This window comes from Saccoglossus kowalevskii, chromosome 19 (genome assembly GCF_978046115.1).
Source record: "Saccoglossus kowalevskii chromosome 19, keSacKowa6.1, whole genome shotgun sequence".
Lineage (NCBI taxonomy): Eukaryota > Metazoa > Hemichordata > Enteropneusta > Harrimaniidae > Saccoglossus > Saccoglossus kowalevskii.
The window spans coordinates 5,885,963-5,912,446 of record NC_140659.1 but is presented as its reverse complement, the minus strand read 5'-3'; the positions used below and the strand labels follow the sequence as shown (position 1 = coordinate 5,912,446).

Here is a 26,484-nt window from a genome sequence, read left to right as displayed (position 1 = left end):
GAGTTTCAATATTTTGTTCATTTCTTTCAGTGTTTTTTGCCATGAATTTACGGTGTTTATATGTCCAAAGCTAACTGGTTTAATACGAAATACGGCAGGAATATTGAAGGTCGATTGTCGTCACGACGCGCCGTGTTCGATACTTCCTTATGTCGTATGCAACACAAGAACAATACATTATTTTTTTACAAGAAATTCGCACGTTCAGCGCTCTATAATATAATATGGACACATTTCCTAAACATTGAACTTAAACTTGTTGACTCCATAGTTATTATTTTCACGAGAACATACATCATATGGGGTTCGACGCTGTATATTGCCTTGGCTTACGAGCTGCATTTCGTCCAGTTTGTAATGCAGTCACACGGCGACCTCTGCCTCATATAACCGTTTAGCCCTTTATCAAGCAATAACATTGTCAATTTCCAGGGACCCACGACGACCTACGTAATTAGATGTATTGTTTGGGGGGTTTCCTTTACTTAATGTCTTTGTTAATGTCTATTTATGGTCATTTTCACCCAATTATACACACTTAGTATTAAGTATCTTTGTTTTCCCGCACTTGAATTAGAAAAATACGTTGTATTATTTGTTTAAACTCGATGTCTTTTGTTAGCTGTTATCGATATAACAATCGTGCAGTAATATTATGAGGACCGTCAAGTGCCTGCAGTATTCTTACATTGGGAGAGTGTCGAGTACTCATTGCTTGGCGGTCGCCATCACGATTTCCTGACATGTATGGTGCTGAAGTATTCAACATGTCGGCGCACATATTGAAATTCCATCAACTCATCTGTTCAGACCGGTAGACTATCGTAACTGCCATACAAGGGAATTCTAGTGTTCGTTTCATAAACTCAATATTATTAGCTGATACATTAGTCTAACCGGAGTAAAGAAATAATAAATTAAAACGCAACAATGAATCAATATCGGTGAATAAAATGCGTATTTCGACAATACTCGCTGTTTCTCTTTTCTTTTTTGCTGTAAGAAGTATTTTTTGTGTGTGTGCAAATACAAATATTCGGTGTACACCGTCATTTAGCTAACTACAGTAACTATAATCTCGGTGTCTATGCGATATTCAAATAAACAATATCAATGGTATTCAGCAAAATAACTGTATTTTGTACAGCTTGAATATTTGAAAACTGGTGTTGAAAAAGGAAACAATGGGACAGTGATATATACTGAATAAGAATAACACAACAATGTGAACATTCGGATACTACCACGACCGAGGATATTTGGCACAGCACGTAATCATGTAACTAGTAAGGGTTTATGACGCCTATCGGAGCTAGGTTTACTTACCTAATGCAGATACGCACAGGAACACAGCTCCTCTTGAAATGACAATATATAAAGAAAACGAAGATATTATGGCTTTGCTAGAATACGCAGTTGTTTATGATGAATCGCTCGAAGCATTCCCCTTGTCTGATACTGGCTCATCATATAACCCGCCCATGGACTTAATTACATGGCGGACGTATTCTGTTAAGCTAGTACCCCGAAAACAATCATTGTAATAATACTAATTTCATAATCATTTATGTATTCTTCCGCACGGGGATTGAAATGCCGTCCCAAGTGAACAAGCACGTGCACCGAAGCGAAGAATATGCACACGGAGTAGAATTGGTTGCTGTTATCCTTTTACATAATTCCGTCTTTTAGTAATTAATTTTGTCAACAATCTCCCGACAAACTAACAACTGCTGAGTTGTGAATATCTGTCATTTACAGAGAATTGTCGTCGGCAAATAAAAGACTGCTACACACAACAAATCTATGCAAACAAGCAAACGAATATAGGATAAATTATTCGCTATGATCATTGGAGCTGAAGATGATTTCTATTAAATTAGTAGTGTTCATTTAAATTTTTAATTTCTTAATTATGAATTAGGCGTTCCGCAAAACGGATTTCACGCATCACATTTCCCGTCTTCTCCCAGGCCACGTATTTTGCGATAAACCCGAATAACAAAATTCAATTACCGTTAATGTATTTTTAAACATTCATAATTACCAATATACTGCTGTGGAGGAAATCCGTACACTGGGTTAGGGAACGGCCAACAGTTCTGGGTGGGGAGTGGGTGATTTTTAAACGTTAATAATTACCATTATACTGCCGTGGAACAAAACCATACAACTAGTCAAAGGGTGGTGGTCGTCGGGCAGCGAGTGTTCGAATTTCATGTAAAAAATAAAATTAAAACAAAGCTGAGTTAGGGAGCGATATCAATGGTTTTCCTCGCACTATTCAAGTTCAAACTCAATTACCCGTTTTATTCCAGACGTCAGTGTCAAAATTATAACTATATACATCGATGTGTTCTGAAATATTTCAGCTTGTATCACAAGTACAAGTACTACCAATGCGTTCTTCTGGAAACGGTAAGATATGCCCGAAGCTGTTGACATGTACTGTTTGAAACACATGCGTAGCGTTGGACCGTCGAAGACATTATGCTACGAATCAAGCACTTTCAAAATTCAATCGCTCAGCGGAACAATGGAGTATATTATGGGCGCTAAACAAATCAAGTAGCAATTGAAATATTGTCAGCAATAGGAATAAGCAATTACTGCCGCTTGTTTTATTACTTGATTTTATTTGGCAGAGCACAGGAATTGTGTGAGATGTAAGGTTTGCGAATCACGTAAAATACGTCGGGAAAAGTGCGATTATATTTCGGTTTAAATTTTTCACGAATTAACTTTTCTGAAGATCGTGACGACAATAGCGCAGACAACATGGCAGGATGCTTGTACAGAGACCATACAAATGAGATGGTACGTCGCGATATGGCACGCTCTGCTCTTATCTAATCGTGGCAGTGAAGAAGCCACTTCCGGGCAATGCCAAGTCTACATCAGATTACCTTTCATGATATGTCAGCTTGGTTGCATGGTATCTTTATTCACAACGACTAATTTTGGTTTAGTCGCGATATTGCGGCTTGGTTTATCTTTATCTTCAACACAGCCTCTGGGGTGAGTTTATGCTTCGACGTTCTGCGCAATCGTACTTCACTATTTGAGATTACTGTATTTTGTCAACACCAGCCTCATAGATTCGATCGAAATACGATAAGGAGGGACGAGCGTTTTTAATAAACTCTTTTTGTAAACGATATTCAGAATTATTCATTGGACAATTTTGTATTGTAATCATTTAGTTGCTGCGATTATATTGCACCGGGCGAAGATGTAATTCGCGAGCCAACCTTGGAGACCTATTTCAGTCAATGCCTGATAGTTTATAGATGATAACAACTATTTCGGCGCTTTAGTCTGGATCGCATACCGCTCAAACAAACCGCGTATAAACGATTGTACTGAATGTCACCAAGAAGAAATTCAACCCACACTTCTTCACCTCCAACCTCGTTTCATGATAAAATATTGTGTTATCATTAAGCATACTTTTTTCAATTCAGTTGATGCCGGTAATTGCATTACCAGTTAGTAGAATTAATAGGAATATTTATCCCTAAGCAAAAAGATTCATTAGCAAATTAGTAGCAAAGTCAGCCACTGAGTCATTAAATACCTTTTACAAGCTTAAGGTGCACTTTCATGGATTGACCTCCCTTGATCTCTTCCAGTAGCACAAATCCGTCGATTCCGTTCTCATAATATGACATCATGTTGCCGCGCCTTAGTGGGTGTATTCACCTTTCTTGTCTGAATAGAATTGCCACGTCACAGTGCAGACGAGATTAATTGGAATCAACGTTGGCTAAATATGGACTTTAAAGTTGTTTTGTTAGTGGAAAGTGACAAGTTTAGCGTCTACAAACAATTATATTCAATCGTCCATTGCCAATTGTGTGTATACCCCACAACTACGTGGTCGTCGCACCGCGCCGTGTTTGACAATGGGACCCGGACGAAGTATATAAAGCACGTACAAAATATTGTTTGTTTACTTGCAATTCGAACACGCGGTGAGCGTCGACTGTAGCAGATCAAGGGGAAGTCACCGCTACACCGCCTAGCGTTCGACGTCGATCCCAATGCTATCACGTTCATATTATACACGTGACACGGTCTTTACATCTCACGTATGAAACAAATAAACAAAAATACTTGAATACATCGGTTTCTACATAACGCTTTCGAAATATTCACTTTAAGTAGTTTTAAAAAGCTAATTTAAGTCTGGTTTTGAAGATTACCTTTCTCTGTTTCACATAACACTACTTGGGGTTTAACCACTAAGTACACTCAGAAGTGTATATGCCGTCATGTACGTGATTTACATTAATCATAGACTTTCACGATATTCTTTTATATAAATGAATCAAATTTTATCAACACGTTAAAGAAATTGTCGAGCCCCCTCTTTTACCCCGGTAAAGATCACAGACGGCGCTTTTACTTTGTCCCGTAAAACATGCGATTTGGTGTTGGGACAATACGATGTGATTTATATCAATTTTAGAACCCCGCATCATGGATATCATATTTTAGATATCTACAATATATAAATACCGCCAGTAATGACGTAATTTCTTTATCTGCAGTTAGTATATTGGTATACAATGCATTCATACTGCTATTATCTACGCTTAACGCAATCTGTAGGGAATGACGTTTGAACGCTTTTTAAAAATATTTTTTCGCCTCAAGTAATATTTCACACCAATGGGAAATAATTTCTTTTTTATTATTTTTTTGGCAGATTTGTTGAAAGAAATTAAATTCTACATTTCACTTGCCTGTAGAAGAATACGTGACGGATCCTTAACAACGCATCGATATTTACCGTTGATTGTGTAGTCTGTGGACTAGATTTGAAAGATATTTTCATAAAATTCAAAACTATATCCGTACTGTGAGCGATATCGAGTTACTAGTAAAATCTAACCGAGGAGTTAGGGGGCCCTCGCGCCGTTTAACAGAAAACATACCGAGATTCGGATAGTACGACTGAGCGGCAACAGTCAATGCATTAACCGTATTACTGCTAACACATAATCGGATGACGAATAATGGAAGAAATTTCGTTTGAAATAAAATATTAACAAATTAAGCTCTTTTCGGAGATAAGAGCTCAAATGTGCGAACAGTCGCGTTAAGGGCGATCCGTCGCCGGGAGGGTGACAACACGGTCGCCAGGATTGTCATGAAAGCGGACGGAAACAAAAACCTCCTTATGAACAAAAAGTGAAATTTTGTCGGTGAATTGATGTGGGAAATTGAAATCGGTACTATGCTATAATCGGATTGGGAAGATACCATTCTCAATAGGATGGGAATGTTAGTTCGTGATGTCTTTCCTATCACGCTACATGGGTGAGGCTTCGTTGATTTTCCACTGAACTCCCGTGATTTAACATGCAACCAGTTGAACAGTGTTTTTTTAAAAATATTCTTATACAATTTAAAGAAAAATGAAATTAATAAGTTTGTATAAAGTGTACCCCTGTGTGATTCTTACTGTTGGGTAAAGGAAAAGCAGGAGAAAGCGTCTCTTCGGAGATTAAAGCAACTCGATTGAAAGATGGAAGCAATCCTCGCAATAATATTAACCTAGAACTGGAGTGAACTACTCGAAGAGAAATGATAAAATAACAAATACGCATCATTCGTGTATGACTGTGTTGAGGTGTGAGTCGGGTATCCAAGTCTCTGACTCGGATCACGAACATTTGCCTAACCCGATTACAGCCGAGTGAAATTAAATTAGCGTTTTAACCAAAAGAACAGCAGAAATTTCATTACCTTGATTTGATTTGGCTTCTTTATTCAATTTGGAAAAGATGTCGAAGAAAATTTGGCTTGATTTTTGATCCAATGAGCGTTTTACTCATCGACGATACATTGAATTGACAACTAGGTCAAAGGTTAATTTCGGCCTCGTTTTGGGCACGCTCCATTTTCGTTTACGATGTATATCACAACTTTACGTATCTTAATGCATTGTGTATTATGTTGAAATGATTCAATCTCAAAAGTAAACAACATGATCATCACATGTTGCCATGTGTTTAGTAAAATACAGTCAGACGGAATACTGTGAAGCAACATACAATGCAAAGTACTACATTTACAATGTATTTGTACCGCATTATATCGCGAGTAGCCACGAGAGAATCAATGCTTTTAAAGACACTGTTTACTTGTAATTATGTATTGCATTGCACGTGGTTACTTGTAATTATGTATTTCATTGTACGTATTTACTTGTAATTATGTATTGCATTGCACGTGTTTACTTGTGATTATGTATTGCATTGCACGTGTTTACTTGTGATTATGTATTGCATTGCACGTGTATACTTGGGATTATGTATTGCATTGCACGTGTTTACTTGTGATTATGTATTGCATTGCACGTGTTTACTTGTAATTATGTATTGCATTGCACGTGTTTACTTGTGATTATGTATTGCATTGCACGTGTTTACTTGTGATTATGTATTGCATTGCACGTGTTTACTTGTAATTATGTATTGCATTGCACGTGTTTACTTATGATTATGTAATGCATTGCACGTGTTTACTAGTGATTATGTATTGCATTGCACGAGTTTACTTGTAATTATGTATTACATTGCACATGTTTACTTGTGATTACGTATTGCAATGCATGTGTTTACTTGTGAATATGTATTGCATTGCATGTGTTTACTTGTGATTATGTATTGCATTGCATTGCTTACTTGTAATTATGTATTGCATTGCATGTGTTTACTTGTGATTATATATTGCATTGCACGTGTTTACTTGTAATTATGTAGTGCATTGCACGTGTTTACTTGCAATTACGTATTGCATTGCACGTGTTTACTTGTGATCATGTATTGCATTGCACGTGTTTACTTGTGATTATGTATTGCATTGCATGTGTTTACTTGTGATTATGTATTGCATTGCACGTGTTTACTTGTGATTATGTATTGCATTGCACGTGTTTACTTGCAATTACGTATTGCATTGCATGTATTTACTTGTGATTATGTATTTCAATGCACGTGTTTACTTGTGATTATGTATTGCATTGACGTGTTTACTTGTGATTATGTATTGCATTGACGTGTTTACGTGTGATTATGTATTGCATTGCACGTGTTTACTTGTGATTATGTATTGCATTGCATGTGTTTACTAGTGATTATATATTGCATTGCATGTGTTTACTTGTGATTATATATTACATTGCATGTGTTTACTTGTGATTATGTATTGCATTGCATGTGTTTACTTGTGATTATGTATTGCATTGCACGTGTTTACTTGTAATTATGTATTGCATTGCACGTGTTTACTTGTGATTATGAATTGCATTGCACGTGTTTACTTGTAATTATGTATTGCGTTGCACGTGTTTACTTGTAATTATGTATTGCATTGCACGTGTTTACATACAATTATGTATTGCATTGCACGCGTTTACTTGTGATTATGTATTGCAATGCATGTGTTTACAAGTGATTATGTATTGCATTGACGTGTTTACTTGTGATTATGTACTGCATTGACGTGTTTACGTGTGATTATGTATTGCATTGCACGTGTTTACTTGTGATTATATATTGCATTGCATGTGTTTACTAGTGATTATATATTGCATTGCATGTGTTTACTTGTGATTATGTATTACATTGCATGTGTTTACTTGTGATTATGTATTGCATTGCATGTGTTTACTTGTGATTATGTATTGCATTGCACGTGTTTACTTGTGATTATGTATTGCATTGCATGTGTTTACTTGTAATTATGTATTGCATTGCACGTGTTTACTTGTAATTGTGTATTGCATTGCATGTGTTTACTTGTGATTATGTATTGCATTGCATGTGTTTACTAGTGATTATATATTGCATTGCATGGGTTTACTTGTGATTATGTATTACATTGCATGTGTTTACTTGTGATTATGTATTGCATTGCACGTGTTTACTTGTAATTATGTATTGCATTGCACGTGTTTACTCGTGATTATGAATTGCATTGCACGTGTTTACTTGTGATTATGAATTGCATTGCACGTGTTTACTTGTGATTATGTATTGCATTGCACGTGTTTACTTGTGATTATGTATTGCATTGCATGTGTTTACTTGTAATTATGTATTGCATTGCACGTGTTTACTTGTAATTGTGTATTGCATTGCATGTGTTTAATTGCAATTACGTATTGCATTGCATGTGTTTACTTGTGATTATGTATTGCATTGCATGTGTTTACTTGTGATTATGTATTGCATTGCACGTGTTTACTTGTGATTATGTATTGCATTGCATGTGTTTGCCTGTGATCATGTATTGCATTGCACGTGTTTACTTGTGATTATGTATTGCATTGCTTGTGTTTGCTTGTGATCATGTATTGCATTGCACGTGTTTACTTGTGATTATTTATTGCATTGCACGTGTTTACTTGTGATTATGTATTGCATTGCACGTGTTTACTTGCAATTACGTATTGCATTGCATGTGTTTACTTGTGAACATATATTGCATTGCACGAGTTTACTTGTGATTATGTATTGCATTGCATGTGTTTACTTGTGATTATGTATTGCAATGCATGTGTTTACTTGTGATTATGTATTGCATTGCACGTGTTTACTTGCAATTACGTATTGCATTGCATGTGTTTACTTGTGAACATATATTGCATTGCACGAGTTTACTTGTGATTATGTATTGCATTGCACGTGTTTACTTGTGATTATGTATTGCAATGCATGTGTTTACTTGTGATTATGTATTGCATTGCATGTGTTTACTTGTGATTATGTATTGCAATGCATGTGTTTACTTGTGATTATGAATTGCATTGCACGTGTTTACTAGTGATTATGTATTGCATTGCACGTGTTTCCTTACAATTACGTATTGCATTGCATGTGTTTACTTGTGATTATGAATTGCATTGCACGTGTTTACTTGTGATTATGTATTGCATTGCATGTGTTTAATTGCAATTACGTATTGCATTGAATGTGTTTAATTGTGATTATGTATTGCATTGCATGTGTTTAATTTCAATTACGTATTGCATTGCATGTGTTTACTTGTGATTATATATTGCATTGCATGTGTTTAATTGCAATTTCGTATTGCATTGCATGTGTTTACTTGTGATTATGTATTGCGTTTAATGTGTTTACATGTGATTATGTATTGCATTGCTTGTGTTTACTTGTGATTATGTATTACATTGCATGTGTTTACTTGTTATTATGTATAGCATTGCATTTGTTTACTTGTGATTTTGTATTGCATTGCACGTGTTTACTTGTGATTATGTGTTGCATTGCATGTGTTTACTTGTGATTATGTATAGCATTGCATGTGTTTACTTGTGATTATGTATTGCATTGCATGTGTTTACTTGTGGTTATGTATTGCATTGCATGTGTTTATTTGTGATTATGTATTGCATTGCACGTGTTTACTTGTGATTATGTATTGCATTGCATGTGTTTACTTGTGATTATGTATTGCAATGCATGTGTTTACTTGTGATTATGTATTGCATTGCACGTGTTTCCTTACAATTACGTATTGCATTGCATGTGTTTACTTGTGATTATGTATTGCATTGCACGTGTTTACTTGTGATTATATATTGCATTGCACGTGTTTACTTGCAATTACGTATTGCATTGCACGTGTTTACTTGTGAATATATATTGCACTGCACGCGTTTACTTGTGATTATGTATTGCATTGCATGTGTATACTTGTGATTATGTATTGCAATGCACGTGTTTATTTGTGATTATGTATTGCATTGCATGTGTTTAATTGCAATTTCGTATTGCATTGCATGTGTTTACTTGTGATTATATATTGCATTGCATGTGTTTACTTGTGATTATGTATTGCGTTTAATGTGTTTACTTGTGATTATGTATTGCATTGCTTGTGTTTACTTGTGATTATGTATTACATTGCATGTGTTTACTTGTTATTATGTATAGCATTGCATGTGTTTACTTGTGATTATGTATTGCATTGCACGTGTTTACTTGTGATTATGTGTTGCATTGCATGTGTTTACTTGTGATTATGTATAGCATAGCATGTGTTTACTTGTGATTATGTATTGCATTGCATGTGTTTACTTGTGATTATGTATTGCATTGCATGTGTTTACTTGTGATTATGTATTGCATTCCACGTGTTTACTTGTGATTATGTAGTGCATTGCACGTGTTTACTTGTGATTATGTATTGCATTGCACGTGTTTACTTGTGATTATGTATTGCATTGCATGTGTTTACTTGTGATTATGTATAGCATTGCATGTGTTTGCTTGTGATTATTTATTGCATTGCACGTGTTTACTTGTGATTATGTATTGCATTGCATGTGTTTCCTTGTGATTATGTATTGCATTGCATGTGTTTACTTGTGATTATGTATTGCATTGCATGTGTTTACTTGTGATTATGTATTGCATTTCACGTGTTTCCTTGTGATTATGTATTGCATTGCACGTGTTTACTTGTGATTATGAATTGCATTGCATGTGTTTACTTGCGATTATGTATTGCATTGCACGTGTATACTAGTGATTATGTATTGCATAGCACGTGTTTACTTGTGATTATGTATTGCATTGCACGTGTTTACTTGTGATTATGTATTGCATTGCATGTGTTTACTTGTGATTATGTATTGCATTGCATGTGTTTACTTGTGATTATGTATTGCATTGCATGTGTTTACTTGTGATTATGTATAGCATTGCATGAGTTTGCTTGTGATTATTTATTGCATTGCACGTGTTTACTTGTGATTATGTATTGCATTGCATGTGTTTCCTTGTGATTATGTATTGCATTGCATGTGTTTACTTGTGATTATGTATTGCATTTCACGTGTTTCCTTGTGATTATGTATTGCATTGCACGTGTTTACTTGTGATTATGAATTGCATTGCATGTGTTTACTTGCGATTATGTATTGCATTGCACGTGTTTACTAGTGATTATGTATTGCATAGCACGTGTTTACTAGTGATTATGTATTGCATTGCACGTATTTACTTGTGATTATGAATTGCATTGCACGTGTTTACTTGTGATTATGTATTGCATTGCACGTGTTTACTTGTGATTATGTATTGCATTGCACGTGTTTACTAGTGATTATGTATTGCATTGCACGTGTTTACTAGTGATTATGTATTGCATTGCACGTGTTTACTAGTGATTATGAATTGCATTGCACGTGTTTACTAGTGATTATGTATTGCATTGCACGTGTTTACTTGTGATTATGTATTGCATTGCATGTGTTTACTTGTGATTATGTATTGCATTGCATGTGTTTACTTGTGATTATGTATTGCATTGCACGTGTTTACTTGTAATTATGTATTGCAATGCATGTGTTTACTTGTGAATATGTATTGCATTGCACGTGTTTACTTGTGATTATGTATTGCATTGCATGTGTTTACTTGTGATTATGTATTGCATTGCACGTGTTTACTTGTGATTATGTATTGCATTGCATGTGTTTACTTGTGATTATGTATAGCATAGCATGTGTTTACTTGTGATTATGTATTGCATTGCATGTGTTTACTTGTGATTATGTATTGCATTGCATGTGTTTACTTGTGATTATGTATTGCATTCCACGTGTTTACTTGTGATTATGTAGTGCATTGCACGTGTTTACTTGTGATTATGTATTGCATTGCACGTGTTTACTTGTGATTATGTATTGCATTGCATGTGTTTACTTGTGATTATGTATAGCATTGCATGTGTTTGCTTGTGATTATTTATTGCATTGCACGTGTTTACTTGTGATTATGTATTGCATTGCATGTGTTTCCTTGTGATTATGTATTGCATTGCATGTGTTTACTTGTGATTATGTATTGCATTGCATGTGTTTACTTGTGATTATGTATTGCATTTCACGTGTTTCCTTGTGATTATGTATTGCATTGCACGTGTTTACTTGTGATTATGAATTGCATTGCATGTGTTTACTTGCGATTATGTATTGCATTGCACGTGTATACTAGTGATTATGTATTGCATAGCACGTGTTTACTTGTGATTATGTATTGCATTGCACGTGTTTACTTGTGATTATGTATTGCATTGCATGTGTTTACTTGTGATTATGTATTGCATTGCATGTGTTTACTTGTGATTATGTATTGCATTGCATGTGTTTACTTGTGATTATGTATAGCATTGCATGAGTTTGCTTGTGATTATTTATTGCATTGCACGTGTTTACTTGTGATTATGTATTGCATTGCATGTGTTTCCTTGTGATTATGTATTGCATTGCATGTGTTTACTTGTGATTATGTATTGCATTTCACGTGTTTCCTTGTGATTATGTATTGCATTGCACGTGTTTACTTGTGATTATGAATTGCATTGCATGTGTTTACTTGCGATTATGTATTGCATTGCACGTGTTTACTAGTGATTATGTATTGCATAGCACGTGTTTACTAGTGATTATGTATTGCATTGCACGTATTTACTTGTGATTATGAATTGCATTGCACGTGTTTACTTGTGATTATGTATTGCATTGCATGTGTTTACTTGTGATTATGTATTGCATTGCACGTGTTTACTAGTGATTATGTATTGCATTGCACGTGTTTACTAGTGATTATGTATTGCATTGCACGTGTTTACTAGTGATTATGAATTGCATTGCACGTGTTTACTAGTGATTATGTATTGCATTGCACGTGTTTACTTGTGATTATGTATTGCATTGCATGTGTTTACTTGTGATTATGTATTGCATTGCATGTGTTTACTTGTGATTATGTATTGCATTGCACGTGTTTACTTGTAATTATGTATTGCAATGCATGTGTTTACTTGTGAATATGTATTGCATTACACGTGTTTACTTGTGATTATGTATTGCATTGCATGTGTTTACTTGTGATTATGTATTGCATTGCACGTGTTTACTTGTGATTATGTATTGCATTGCATGTGTTTACTTGTGATTATGTATTGCATTGCATGTGTTTACTTGTGATTATGTGTTGCATTGCACGTGTTTACTAGTGATTATGTATTGCATTGCATGTGTTTACTTGTGATTATGTATTGCATTGCATGTGTTTACTTGTGATTATGTATTGCATTGCACGTGTTTACTTGTAATTATGTATTGCAATGCATGTGTTTACTTGTGAATATGTATTGCATTGCACGTGTTTACTTGTGATTATGTATTGCATTGCATGTGTTTACTTGTGATTATGTATTGCATTGCACGTGTTTACTTGTGATTATGTATTGCATTGCATGTGTTTACTTGTGATTATGTATTGCATTGCATGTGTTTACTTGTGATTATGTATAGCATTGCATGAGTTTGCTTGTGATTATTTATTGCATTGCACGTGTTTACTTGTGATTATGTATTGCATTGCATGTGTTTCCTTGTGATTATGTATTGCATTGCATGTGTTTACTTGTGATTATGTATTGCATTTCACGTGTTTCCTTGTGATTATGTATTGCATTGCACGTGTTTACTTGTGATTATGAATTGCATTGCATGTGTTTACTTGCGATTATGTATTGCATTGCACGTGTTTACTAGTGATTATGTATTGCATAGCACGTGTTTACTAGTGATTATGTATTGCATTGCATGTGTTTACTTGTGATTATGTATTGCATTGCATGTGTTTACTTGTGATTATGTATTGCATTGCATGTGTTTACTTGTGATTATGTATAGCATTGCATGAGTTTGCTTGTGATTATTTATTGCATTGCACGTGTTTACTTGTGATTATGTATTGCATTGCATGTGTTTCCTTGTGATTATGTATTGCATTGCATGTGTTTACTTGTGATTATGTATTGCATTTCACGTGTTTCCTTGTGATTATGTATTGCATTGCACGTGTTTACTTGTGATTATGAATTGCATTGCATGTGTTTACTTGCGATTATGTATTGCATTGCACGTGTTTACTAGTGATTATGTATTGCATAGCACGTGTTTACTAGTGATTATGTATTGCATTGCACGTATTTACTTGTGATTATGAATTGCATTGCACGTGTTTACTTGTGATTATGTATTGCATTGCATGTGTTTACTTGTGATTATGTATTGCATTGCACGTGTTTACTAGTGATTATGTATTGCATTGCACGTGTTTACTAGTGATTATGTATTGCATTGCACGTGTTTACTAGTGATTATGAATTGCATTGCACGTGTTTACTAGTGATTATGTATTGCATTGCACGTGTTTACTTGTGATTATGTATTGCATTGCATGTGTTTACTTGTGATTATGTATTGCATTGCATGTGTTTACTTGTGATTATGTATTGCATTGCACGTGTTTACTTGTAATTATGTATTGCAATGCATGTGTTTACTTGTGAATATGTATTGCATTGCACGTGTTTACTTGTGATTATGTATTGCATTGCATGTGTTTACTTGTGATTATGTATTGCATTGCACGTGTTTACTTGTGATTATGTATTGCATTGCATGTGTTTACTTGTGATTATGTATTGCATTGCATGTGTTTACTTGTGATTATGTATTGCATTGCACGTGTTTACTAGTGATTATGTATTGCATTGCATGTGTTTACTTGTGATTATGTATTGCATTGCATGTGTTTACTTGTGATTATGTATTGCATTGCACGTGTTTACTTGTAATTATGTATTGCAATGCATGTGTTTACTTGTGAATATGTATTGCATTGCACGTGTTTACTTGTGATTATGTATTGCATTGCATGTGTTTACTTGTGATTATGTATTGCATTGCACGTGTTTACTTGTGATTATGTATTGCATTGCATGTGTTTACTTGTGATTATGTATTGCATTGCATGTGTTTACTTGTGATTATGTATTGCATTGCACGTGTTTACTAGTGATTATGTATTGCATTGCATGTGTTTACTTGGGATTATGTATTGCATTGCATGTGTTTACTTGTGATTATGTATTGCATTGCACGTGTTTACTTGTGATTATGTATTGCATTGCATGTGTTTACTTGTGATTATGTATTGCATTGCATGTGTTTACTTGTGATTATGTATTGCATTGCACGTGTTTACTAGTGATTATGTATTGCATTGCACGTGTTTACTTGTGATTATGTATTGCATTGCACGTGTTTACTAGTGATTATGAATTGCATTGCACGTGTTTACTTGTGATTATGTATTGCATTGCACGTGTTTACTTGTGATTATGTATTGCATTGCACGTGTTTACTTGTGATTATGAATTGCATTGCATGTGTTTACTAGTGATTATGTATTGCATTGCACGTGTTTACTTGTGATTATGTATTGCATTGCACGTGTTTACTAGTGATTATGAATTGCATTGCACGTGTTTACTAGTGATTATGTATTGCATTGCATGTGTTTACTTGTGATTATGTATTGCATTGCACGTGTTTACTTGTGATTATGTATTGCATTGCACGTGTTTACTAGTGATTATGTATTGCATTGCATGTGTTTACTTGTGATTATGTATTGCATTGCACGTGTTTACTTGTGATTATGTATTGCATTGCATGTGTTTACTTGTGATTATGTATTGCATTGCACGTGTATACTTGGGATTATGTATTGCATTGCACGTGTTTACTTGTGATTATGTATTGCATTGCACGTGTATACTTGTGATTATGTATTGCATTGCATGTGTTTACTTGTGATTATGTATTGCATTGCATGTGTTTTCTTGTGATTATGTATTGCATTGCATGTGTTTACTTGTGATTATGTATTGCATTGCACGTGTATACTTGGGATTATGTATTGCATTGCACGTGTTTACTTGTGATTATGTATTGCATTGCACGTGTATACTTGTGATTATGTATTGCATTGCATGTGTTTACTTGTGATTATGTATTGCATTGCGCGTGTTTACTTTTAATTATATATTGCATTACATGTGTTTATTTGTGAGTTTCGTATTGCGTTGTACGTGTCTTAGCTAATTACATAATGTATATTGCATATGTATTTTGCCAGGTACCATTTTGCTATTTCCATGATTACTCTTGGTACAACTTTTTGTATCAATTGTAATATTTATCAAGGTAATTTCCATAATGTTATCACTATACTTTAAATAATTAAGTATTCAGTGAAGTTATATCTTTAGTACATGCTGCAGGCTGACTGTTCCGCTATGGACTTCAATACTTTATAACTTCCTCATCACACACTAATTTTATTATGTATCAGAGGGTATTGGAAAGAAAGGAATGATCCAAGTTTTCACATAAATTATCATGTGACTTTATCGGGATTATTATTGGATGTTTTGGTTATTCTAAGCGCAATAGTTAAAACTGCAAGTCGATAACGTGATATCGCCATGTATACGTGGCTAATTTAATATCCACATAGCATATGCATGCAATGTACTCAGCCAGCACTGTCATCTATCTTGAATAGGGATATATTCCAACCGTTAGATGGCGCCAACTATTATGCAACTGCATTCTGTTGATTACTGAAAAATTATTTAAAAGAAGTTAATTAAAAATAATATTTGATACTGCGACATGAATAATTATTGATTTGCCTGGATCGGCTAAAATACTACACAGACAGAAACAATAAATAAACGTCTTATCAGTATTTATTCGATGAGATTTGTTAGAAATCAAAAATTAATTAAAAATCTGCATTGTGAGATAGAAATAGCATTACGTTCGGTAATATATTACGTGGAAATGTGCTTGTCCGATATTTGCGCCTGGCGACCGAGGTTTATGCCGCGAATCCAGTTTATAGAAAGAAAATCGTCTAACAGCAATTGCCGGGGGCAAATCGTTATTATTAAATTCTACAGGTCACGAAAATTTAATAATCGCCAAGAAGAGAGAGGGAAATAAAGTCTAATCCTGGCCGGGGGCGAGGCGGAATCAGATCCTCTCATCTTTGCTTTGACTCTCATCATTGCATGATTGCCGATTACGGTGTAAAAATTAGCATCTATTTGCCGAGTAAATGAGATTACAGGGTTTTGATATCGACGTGGATCATCATCTATGCCGACAATTGGATTTGCTGTACCGTCGGCGAGTATCTGCAATGACAGCATAGACTTTGATTGTTATTTCTCTCCCAGCCCTAGAGATTGTGTCGTTTGAAGAAATAAACAAATTTGTGTAATTTCCCGGCTTGATTGGACATTGTTGGTGGCTTGGAGGGAAACAAAATTAAGATATCGTCACCGTTGCAGTGTGACTTACTGGTTTGTTGAAACGTAAAACATCATGACACACTTTGACGACATTTAGAAAGCAGTAAAATAACGTAGATGCACGTATCCTAACAACAGCTCATATTCCGGTATCAAAAACATCGCAACAGCGTGGCTGTGCGAAGTACAATTCTATTACGAGGAAATACAGTCAGCTGAATGTGCAGCCATGATCTTGTATTTAACTCTTATATCGCATTATAGAAGAAATAAATCATTCAAAACTAGCAATTATTTAAACATCGGAATCAAAATACTGTATTTTATTATCTTCATTTTGGTTTTTCGACGGGAAAGCCGCTTCGTCGCTGTTTTCGTTAACGTTTTAATAAAGCGCGTTGTAATGTATTTATGCGTTTCGCTTTGAGTGTTATCTTACCGCTCTGGGTATCGATTATTTCAATCTACAGGCAGCAAAACAACCACTTTCAATTTATTTTTAGATTCACAATTGAGTTTAAAAGAATCGGAGATGATTTTATTATTAATTGTCAGTTTAGAAAAAGAAGCCTATTCTTTCAAAATATAAAATAAATGCGTAACGTCAAAATTGTCGTTTTTCATTATTTCTGGGTTCTTACGTTTGATTTCCTAGATGTAACGGATGATATTTAACCTATAATTAGATGTTTGTTTACAAGAAGGATGAAATGTCAATTAATGGTGTTTTTGGGGATGTCTAATGCGCTTATCACTTACTGTTCACTAATCGAGCGTAAGGCCGACTCCAATAAGAATAACACCAAGATTCGATTATAGCAATTCGATTGTTTCATCAAGCATATTGCACCTGTGCCGCTCGATCCCGCGAGACTTCTCCGGCCTGTACCGCGTAACCCCGCGAGAGTTGTTCCGCACTAACGGCTAATGCATTTGTGATTTGGCACGGTACCCAGCGCATCAATGTTTGATGCGCGCAAGCTGTACCGTAATGAACTACACGCCAACAACAGCCTTTGTGCCTCCGTCTCGGTGTTCTCCGTGCTTTACACTCTAATTGTGAAAAGAACGGGTAATGGTGGGGGCGTGTCGGTGAAATGAGTTTTGTCAGAATTTTAGTGCGAGGTTTATAATTGGGAAAATGTAAAGCAATGGAATGAGTAATAGTGGGACTGATCTGACGTCCCCAATATTGCACACCAGCCCTGTACCCTAATATACGTAGGTTTACTGTGTGTTGTGGTGATTGAACGCGAGGTTGACGGGAATGTGCGCCACCTTTTCTCAAGGAGAAAGATTATGTGAGAGTATGGGGAGGGGGGTATAAGTCATGTACAAGAAAGTAGTCAAAAATAATAGCTTGGAAAATAAACATAAACGCTTTTTTCTTTACCAACCTTATAAATTATTTCAAATAATATTAAAACGAATACATAATTAAAAATGTTTGCTATTTTAATGATTTAGTGTATATGAGAACATTTTTCTTTGTATATTTTAAAGATTTTTAAACGGATTTAAACATACTACAGTAGATTTAGTGGAGACGACAACACACGTTAAATGGCTCCACGTGTGGTTGTATTGTCACCGTGTTGCCAATAATCAAGACTAGTCGATTAACAACGCATCCATATACTACTTTCCAAATAGAGTTTCTAAATCAATTTCGACTAACTGCACAATTCATTCTCCTCTCTCAATTGACATTTAAACTCCAAATAATGAAACGTTATCATCCTTTTCCTCTCGAAATCGGTGTCAATATCACTTGTGCAAATTATCAGAGAAAGGGGAAAAAAGATTCAATTCTCCCCGGAAATTGGGAGCGATTTATTAAATTAATCTCGCATGGTCGTTAATTATAGTTTATTGGAGAGGTGTGAAAATTTAACAGAGAAAAATAAAGACAGAAATACGTGCTATTTCGTCATTTTATTGAAAGCAATTGTATTACTTATTGGGACCAAACTATAGGGTAATCACAATAATAGCAATATATAATAGCCTTTCTTTTTCCGTGAGAATTCCGCATTTTAGCATTCGGTTATTTGATTGATTGACAAGTTAGTCCTACGGAGTCTTCTTACTCAGTATATTTCGGTACGACGACTCCCGTCCCGAGGTATAACACAAGGTTGACTCCCGTTACTGGGCATATTATTTGCAAACCCTCGTTAGTGGGTATATTACGGTACGAAAACTCATGTTACTAAGTATATTACGGTTTACCAATTCTCGTTAGTATGTATACTATTGGTTTTCACCTTCTAGTACTCGTATATTGTGGTATGACAATTCTCGTTAGTATGTATACTACTGGTTTTCACCTCCTAGTACACGTATATTGTGGTATGACAATTCTCGTTAGTATGTATACTACTGGTTTTCACCTCCTAGTACACGTATATTGTGGTATGGCAATTCTCGTTAGTATGTATACTACTGGTTTTCACCTCCTAGTACTCGTATATTGTGGTATGACAATTCTAGTTAGTATGTATACTACTGGTTTTCACCTCCTCGTACACGTACATTGTGGTATGACAATTCTCGTTAGTATGTATACTACTGGTTTTCACCTCCTAGTACACGTATATTGTGGTATGACAATTCTCGTTAGTATGTATACTACTGGTTTTCACCTCCTAGTACTCGTATATTGTGGTATGACAATTCTCGTTAGTATGTATACTACTGGTTTTCACCTCCTAGTACACGTATATTGTGGTATGACAATTCTCGTTAGTATGTATACTACTGGTTTTCACCTCCTAGTACACGTATATTGTGGTATGACAATTCTCGTTAGTATGTATACTACTGGTTTTCACCTCCTAGTACTCGTATATTGTGGTATGACAATTCTCGTTAGTATGTATACTACTGGTTTTCACCTCCTAGTACTCGTATATTGTGGTATGACAATTCTCGTTAGTATGTATACTACTGGTTTTCACCTCCTAGTACTCGTATATTGTGGTATGACAATTCTCGTTAGTATGTATACTACTGGTTTTCACCTCCTAGTACACGTATATTGTGGTATGACAATTCTCGTTAGTATGTATACTACTGGTTTTCACCTTCTAGTACACGTATATTGTGGTATGACAATTCTCGTTAGTATGTATACTACTGGTTTTCACCTCCTAGTACACGTATATTGTGGTATGACAATTCTCGTTAGTATGTATACTACTGGTTTTCACCTCCTAGTACTCGTATATTGTGGTATGACAATTCTCGTTAGTATGTATACTACTGGTTTTCACCTCCTAGTACACGTATATTGTGGTATGACAATTCTCGTTAGTATGTATACTACTGGTTTTCACCTCCTAGTACACGTATATTGTGGTATGACAATTCTCGTTAGTATGTATACTACTGGTTTTCACCTTCTAGTACACGTATATTGTGGTATGACAATTCTCGTTAGTATGTATACTACTGGTTTTCACCTTCTAGTACACGTATATTGTGGTATGACAATTCTCGTTAGTATGTATACTACTGGTTTTCACCTCCTAGTACTCGTATATTGTGGTATGACAATTCTCGTTAGTATGTATACTACTGGTTTTCACCTCCTAGTACACGTATATTGTGGTATGACAATTCTCGTTAGTATGTATACTACTGGTTTTCACCTCCTAGTACTCGTATATTGTGGTATGACAATTCTCGTTAGTATGTATACTACTGGTTTTCACCTCCTAGTACACGTATATTGTGGTATGACAATTCTCGTTAGTATGTATACTACTGGTTTTCACCTCCTAGTACACGTATATTGTGGTATGACAATTCTCGTTAGTATGTATACTACTGGTTTTCACCTTCTAGTACACGTATATTGTGGTATGACAATTCCCGTTACTGCTTTTTTAACGATTTGTCAAATAACATCACCGGGATATCACGGTGTATGAATTAAATAAATAAATGAATAAATAAAAAGAGCGTAGTTGTACATATGATCTAATTTTTCTCTCCCAATAATGGACATCTCATGCATATTTTGGGCACACTTGACAAATTTTATTCTTGAACATTCAAACGTGGCGTCAATCATATCTCTTTTTAAATGTCCTTCATGTCGACCTATCCAATGATACAACGCGCGAAACATATGGTTGTATTCGAGGTAACGGTACTTGACTTCCCACTGGCAATACATTTAACATTTAATAGAATATTTGATCTTACTTTGCATTGGCAGTGAATAACGCTAAACTTTTGTATTAATCCGAGACGCAGGCGGATGCAGCGCGAAAGCTCTTTGCTATTCTGATGGCGCGTTAAAAAAAAACAAAAAAAAACGTTATTTTTGTAGGTGTGGTTTAATTCGGTATGCGTGTGCTGTCTTTTATTCTTTCAGACACAGACGACTTCGACACGTCGTTTTAATTCAATATTACCTATTCGAGATGTCGAATGTTTTGTGTTAAAATTACTTAACATCGCCAACTAAAGAATGAGATCCATATTCCTTTGCCAATTTGGCGTCCCTATCGAGTTATGATGGCACTCCCAAACCAGATTACAGTGCTTTCGACCTTCCCATTGAGTCTGTGGTACAATAACTCAGGGTACAGTGATTTCGACCTCCCTGTTTAGTATGTAAACATTCACTCAAAATACAGTGACTTCGTCCTTCCCACTGATTATGTGAGTCAGTAACCCTAGGTACAATGTAATTGACCATTACTCCGGCGTAATAACCAATTGCTTCCGGGAGTATGTCTTTCGTTTAAAATCAAACAGGTTTATAAAAAATTGTACATACCACTACGTCAATGCTGTCCATGGCGGGCGTGGTACCAGTAATGTGTGGTAAGCTTCCATGGCTCTACGTCGTGAATATTTGTACCATCACCATGCACCAAGTTGCGTTTACCATGGCCAATGGCGCGCGGCATAATAACACTGCTGTGGACACTTCAAAAATACCGGCAATTAATTCGCCGCACTACCCCCATTCACCTCCATCTACAGACACACATATGTAAACACATTTTAATATTTCGAACACACGCGTATAATAACATCAAAGTAATCCCTTAACTGAGTCATCATGACGCTAAACAAATATTCAACACGCTGACCAGCATATTTTGGCGGGAAAAAGACGAATGTATGTTATCACACTTCTATGAGCTATACTGACAGCTTTATTGTGATGTATTTACCTGACACGTACTCTTATACAATAACATTTATCGTGTTTTAACAATTATTATTTAAAAAATATTAATGCCACATTAATAAGTGTAGCATGGCGTACAATATAATGATCGTAATTCGTATATTTTAGTTTCAAGTGCCCTGGAGGATCTAGTCTTTTAAAAGATTTGGTAATGGCCACTTAATAAGTGCATGAAATCTAATTTCCCGTGATTTTCTTTTTATTTTTCCAATGTATTGAACTCATTGAATAAGACGTCATTAATGGAATTAATCCCCCTTCCTGCCACCATCTAACTTCTGACCTCTCTGCCGTCAATCATCATATTTCCCGCCAACACTGCTAAGGAAAGAACAATCCGAGCTTTCACAAATTATCTTGAATTATGTACTTATTGTAAAGAAGGACGAACCTTAAACCTTTAACAGCAAATCTGTACTATAATTAATATTTTAGTGTGAAAGAACTTATCCGTCTCCCTCGAATGTTTTGATCACGTGACTTATGGATTAACGCACTCGTGCATGCATATTTCTTTGCCCGTATGGATTGAAATACAACACATTCAAATGAAATACTACACACTGAATTGAAATATTACACATTCAAATGAAATACTACACACTGAAATACTACACACTGAATAGAAATATTACACTCTGAATTGGAATACTACACACTGAATTGAAATATTACACACTGAACTGAACTATAACACACTGAAATACTACACGCTGAATTGAAATATTACACACTGAATTGAAATACTACTCACTGAATTGAAATATTACACACTGAACTGAACTATAACACACTGAAATACTACACAATGAATTGCAATATTACACACTGAATTGAAATATTACATTCTGAATTGGAATACTACACACTGAACTGAACTATAACACACAGAAATACTACACGCTGAATTGAAATATTACACACAGGATTGAAATACTACACACTGAATTGAAATACTACACACTGAATTGGAATACTACACACTGAATTGGAATACTACACACTGGATTGAAATACTACACACTGAATTGAAATACTACACACTGAATTGAAATGAAACACACTCAAATGAAATATTACATACTGAATTGAAATACTACACACTGAATTGAAATGAAGCACACTCAAATGAAATATTACATACTGAAATGAAATACTACACACTGGATTGAAATACTACACACTGGATTGAAATGCTACACACTGGGTCGAAATACTACACACTGAACTGAAATACAACACACTCAACTGAAATACTACATACTGGATTGAAATACTACATACTGAAATGAAATACTACACACTGAAATACTACACACTGAATTGAAATATTACACACTGAAATGAAATATAACATATTGAAAAACAACACACTGAATTGAAATACTACACACTGAACTGAAATACTACACACTGAATTGAAATAGTACACACTGAATTGAAATACTACACACTGAATTGAAATGAAACACACTCAAATGAAATATTACATACTGAATTCAAATACTACACACTGGATTGAAATACTACACACTGAATTGAAATACTACACACTGAATTGAAATGAAACACACTCAAATGAAATATTACATACTGAATTGAAATACTACACACTGGATTGAAATACTACACACTGGATTGAAATGCTACACACTGGGTTGAAATACTACACACTGAACTGAAATACTACACACTGAACTGAAATACTACATACTGGATTGAAATACTACATATTGAAATGAAATACTACACACTGAAATACTACACACTGGATTGAAATACTACATATTGAAATGAAATACTACACACTGAAATACTACACACTGAATTGAAATGAAACACATTTAAATGAAATATTACATACTGAAATGAAATATAACATACTGAAATACAACACACTGAATTGAAATACTACACACTGGATTGAAATGCTACACACTGGGTTGAAATACTACACACTGAACAGAAATACTACACACTCAACTGAAATACTACATACTGGATTGAAATATTACACACTGAATTGAAATATTACACACTGAATTGAAATACTACACACTGGATTGAAATACTACACACTGAATTGAAATGAAACACACTCAAATGAAATATTACATACTGAATTGAAATACTACACACTGAACTGAAATACTACACACTGGATTGAAATACTACAACCTGAATTGAAATACTACACACTGAAATACTACACATTGAATTGAAATGAAACACACTCAAATGAAATATTACATAATTGAAATACTACACAGTGAATAAAAATATTACACTCTGAAATTAAATATAATACACTGAAATACTACACACTGAATTGAAATGAAACACACTCAAATGAAATATTACATACTGAATTGAAATACTACACACTGGATTGAAATACTACACACTGGATTGAAATGCTACACACTGGGTTGAAATACTACACACTGAACTGAAATACTACACACTGAACTGAAATACTACATACTGGATTGAAATACTACACACTGGATTGAAATACTACATATTGAAATGAAATACTACACACTGAAATACTACACACTGAATTGAAATGAAACACATTTAAATGAAATATTACATACTGAAATGAAATATAACATACTGAAATACAACACACTGAATTGAAATACTACACACTGGATTGAAATGCTACACACTGGGTTGAAATACTACACACTGAACAGAAATACTACACACTCAACTGAAATACTACATACTGGATTGAAATATTACACACTGAATTGAAATATTACACACTGAATTGAAATACTACACACTGGATTGAAATACTACACACTGAATTGAAATGAAACACACTCAAATGAAATATTACATACTGAATTGAAATACTACACACTGAACTGAAATACTACACACTGGATTGAAATACTACAACCTGAATTGAAATACTACACACTGAAATACTACACATTGAATTGAAATGAAACACACTCAAATGAAATATTACATAATTGAAATACTACACAGTGAATAAAAATATTACACTCTGAAATTAAATATAATACACTGAAATACTACACACTGAATTGAAATACTACACTCTGAATTAAAATATTACACACTGAATTGAAATACTACACACTGAATTGGAATACTACACACTGGATTGAAATACTACACACTGAATTGAAATACTACACAGTGAATTGAAATGAAACACACTCAAATGAAATATTACATACTGAATTGAAATACTACACACTGGATTGAAATACGACACACTGAATTGAAATGAAACACACTCAAATGAAATATTACATACTGAATTGAAATACTACACACTGGATTGAAATACTACACACTGGATTGAAATGCTACACACTGGGTTGAAATACTACACACTGAACTGAAATACTACACACTGAACTGAAATACTACATACTGGATTGAAATACTACACACTGGATTGAAATACTACAACCTGAATTGAAATACTACACACTGAAATACTACACATTGAATTGAAATGAAACACACTCAAATGAAATATTACATAATTGAAATACTACACAGTGAATAAAAATATTACACTCTGAAATTAAATATAATACACTGAAATACTACACACTGAATTGAAATACTACACTCTGAATTAAAATATTACACACTGAATTGAAATACTACACACTGAATTGGAATACTACACACTGGATTGAAATACTACACACTGAATTGAAATACTACACAGTGAATTGAAATGAAACACACTCAAATGAAATATTACATACTGAATTGAAATACTACACACTGGATTGAAATACGACACACTGAATTGAAATGAAACACACTCAAATGAAATATTACATACTGAATTGAAATACTACACACTGGATTGAAATACTACACACTGGATTGAAATGCTACACACTGGGTTGAAATACTACACACTGAACTGAAATACTACACACAGAACTGAAATACTATACACTGGATTGAAATATTACATACTGAAATGAAGTATAACATACTGAAATACAACACACTGAATTGAAATATTACACACTGAA

The 26,484-nt window shown here is 34.5% G+C and overlaps 1 protein-coding gene across 3 annotated transcripts in view; it reads right to left on the bottom strand.

Moving 5' to 3' along the window:
• The window catches only part of drgx (dorsal root ganglia homeobox), a 36,610-nt gene extending 14,350 nt beyond the window's left edge, over positions 1–22,260 (bottom strand). The window contains exons 1-3 of one of the 3 annotated variants that reach the window (XM_085493477.1): positions 22,019–22,260; positions 2,143–2,173; positions 1,327–1,358 (exon numbers count right to left, since the gene is read on the bottom strand). The gene's annotated coding sequence lies outside the window, so the exon portion shown is untranslated. Of the gene's footprint in view, positions 1–1,326; positions 1,455–2,142; positions 2,174–22,018 lie in introns of those variants that run through there. The other 2 variants (XM_085493478.1, NM_001165009.1) reach the window with 2 other exon arrangements.
• Positions 22,261–26,484: the final 4,224 nt, after the last annotated feature.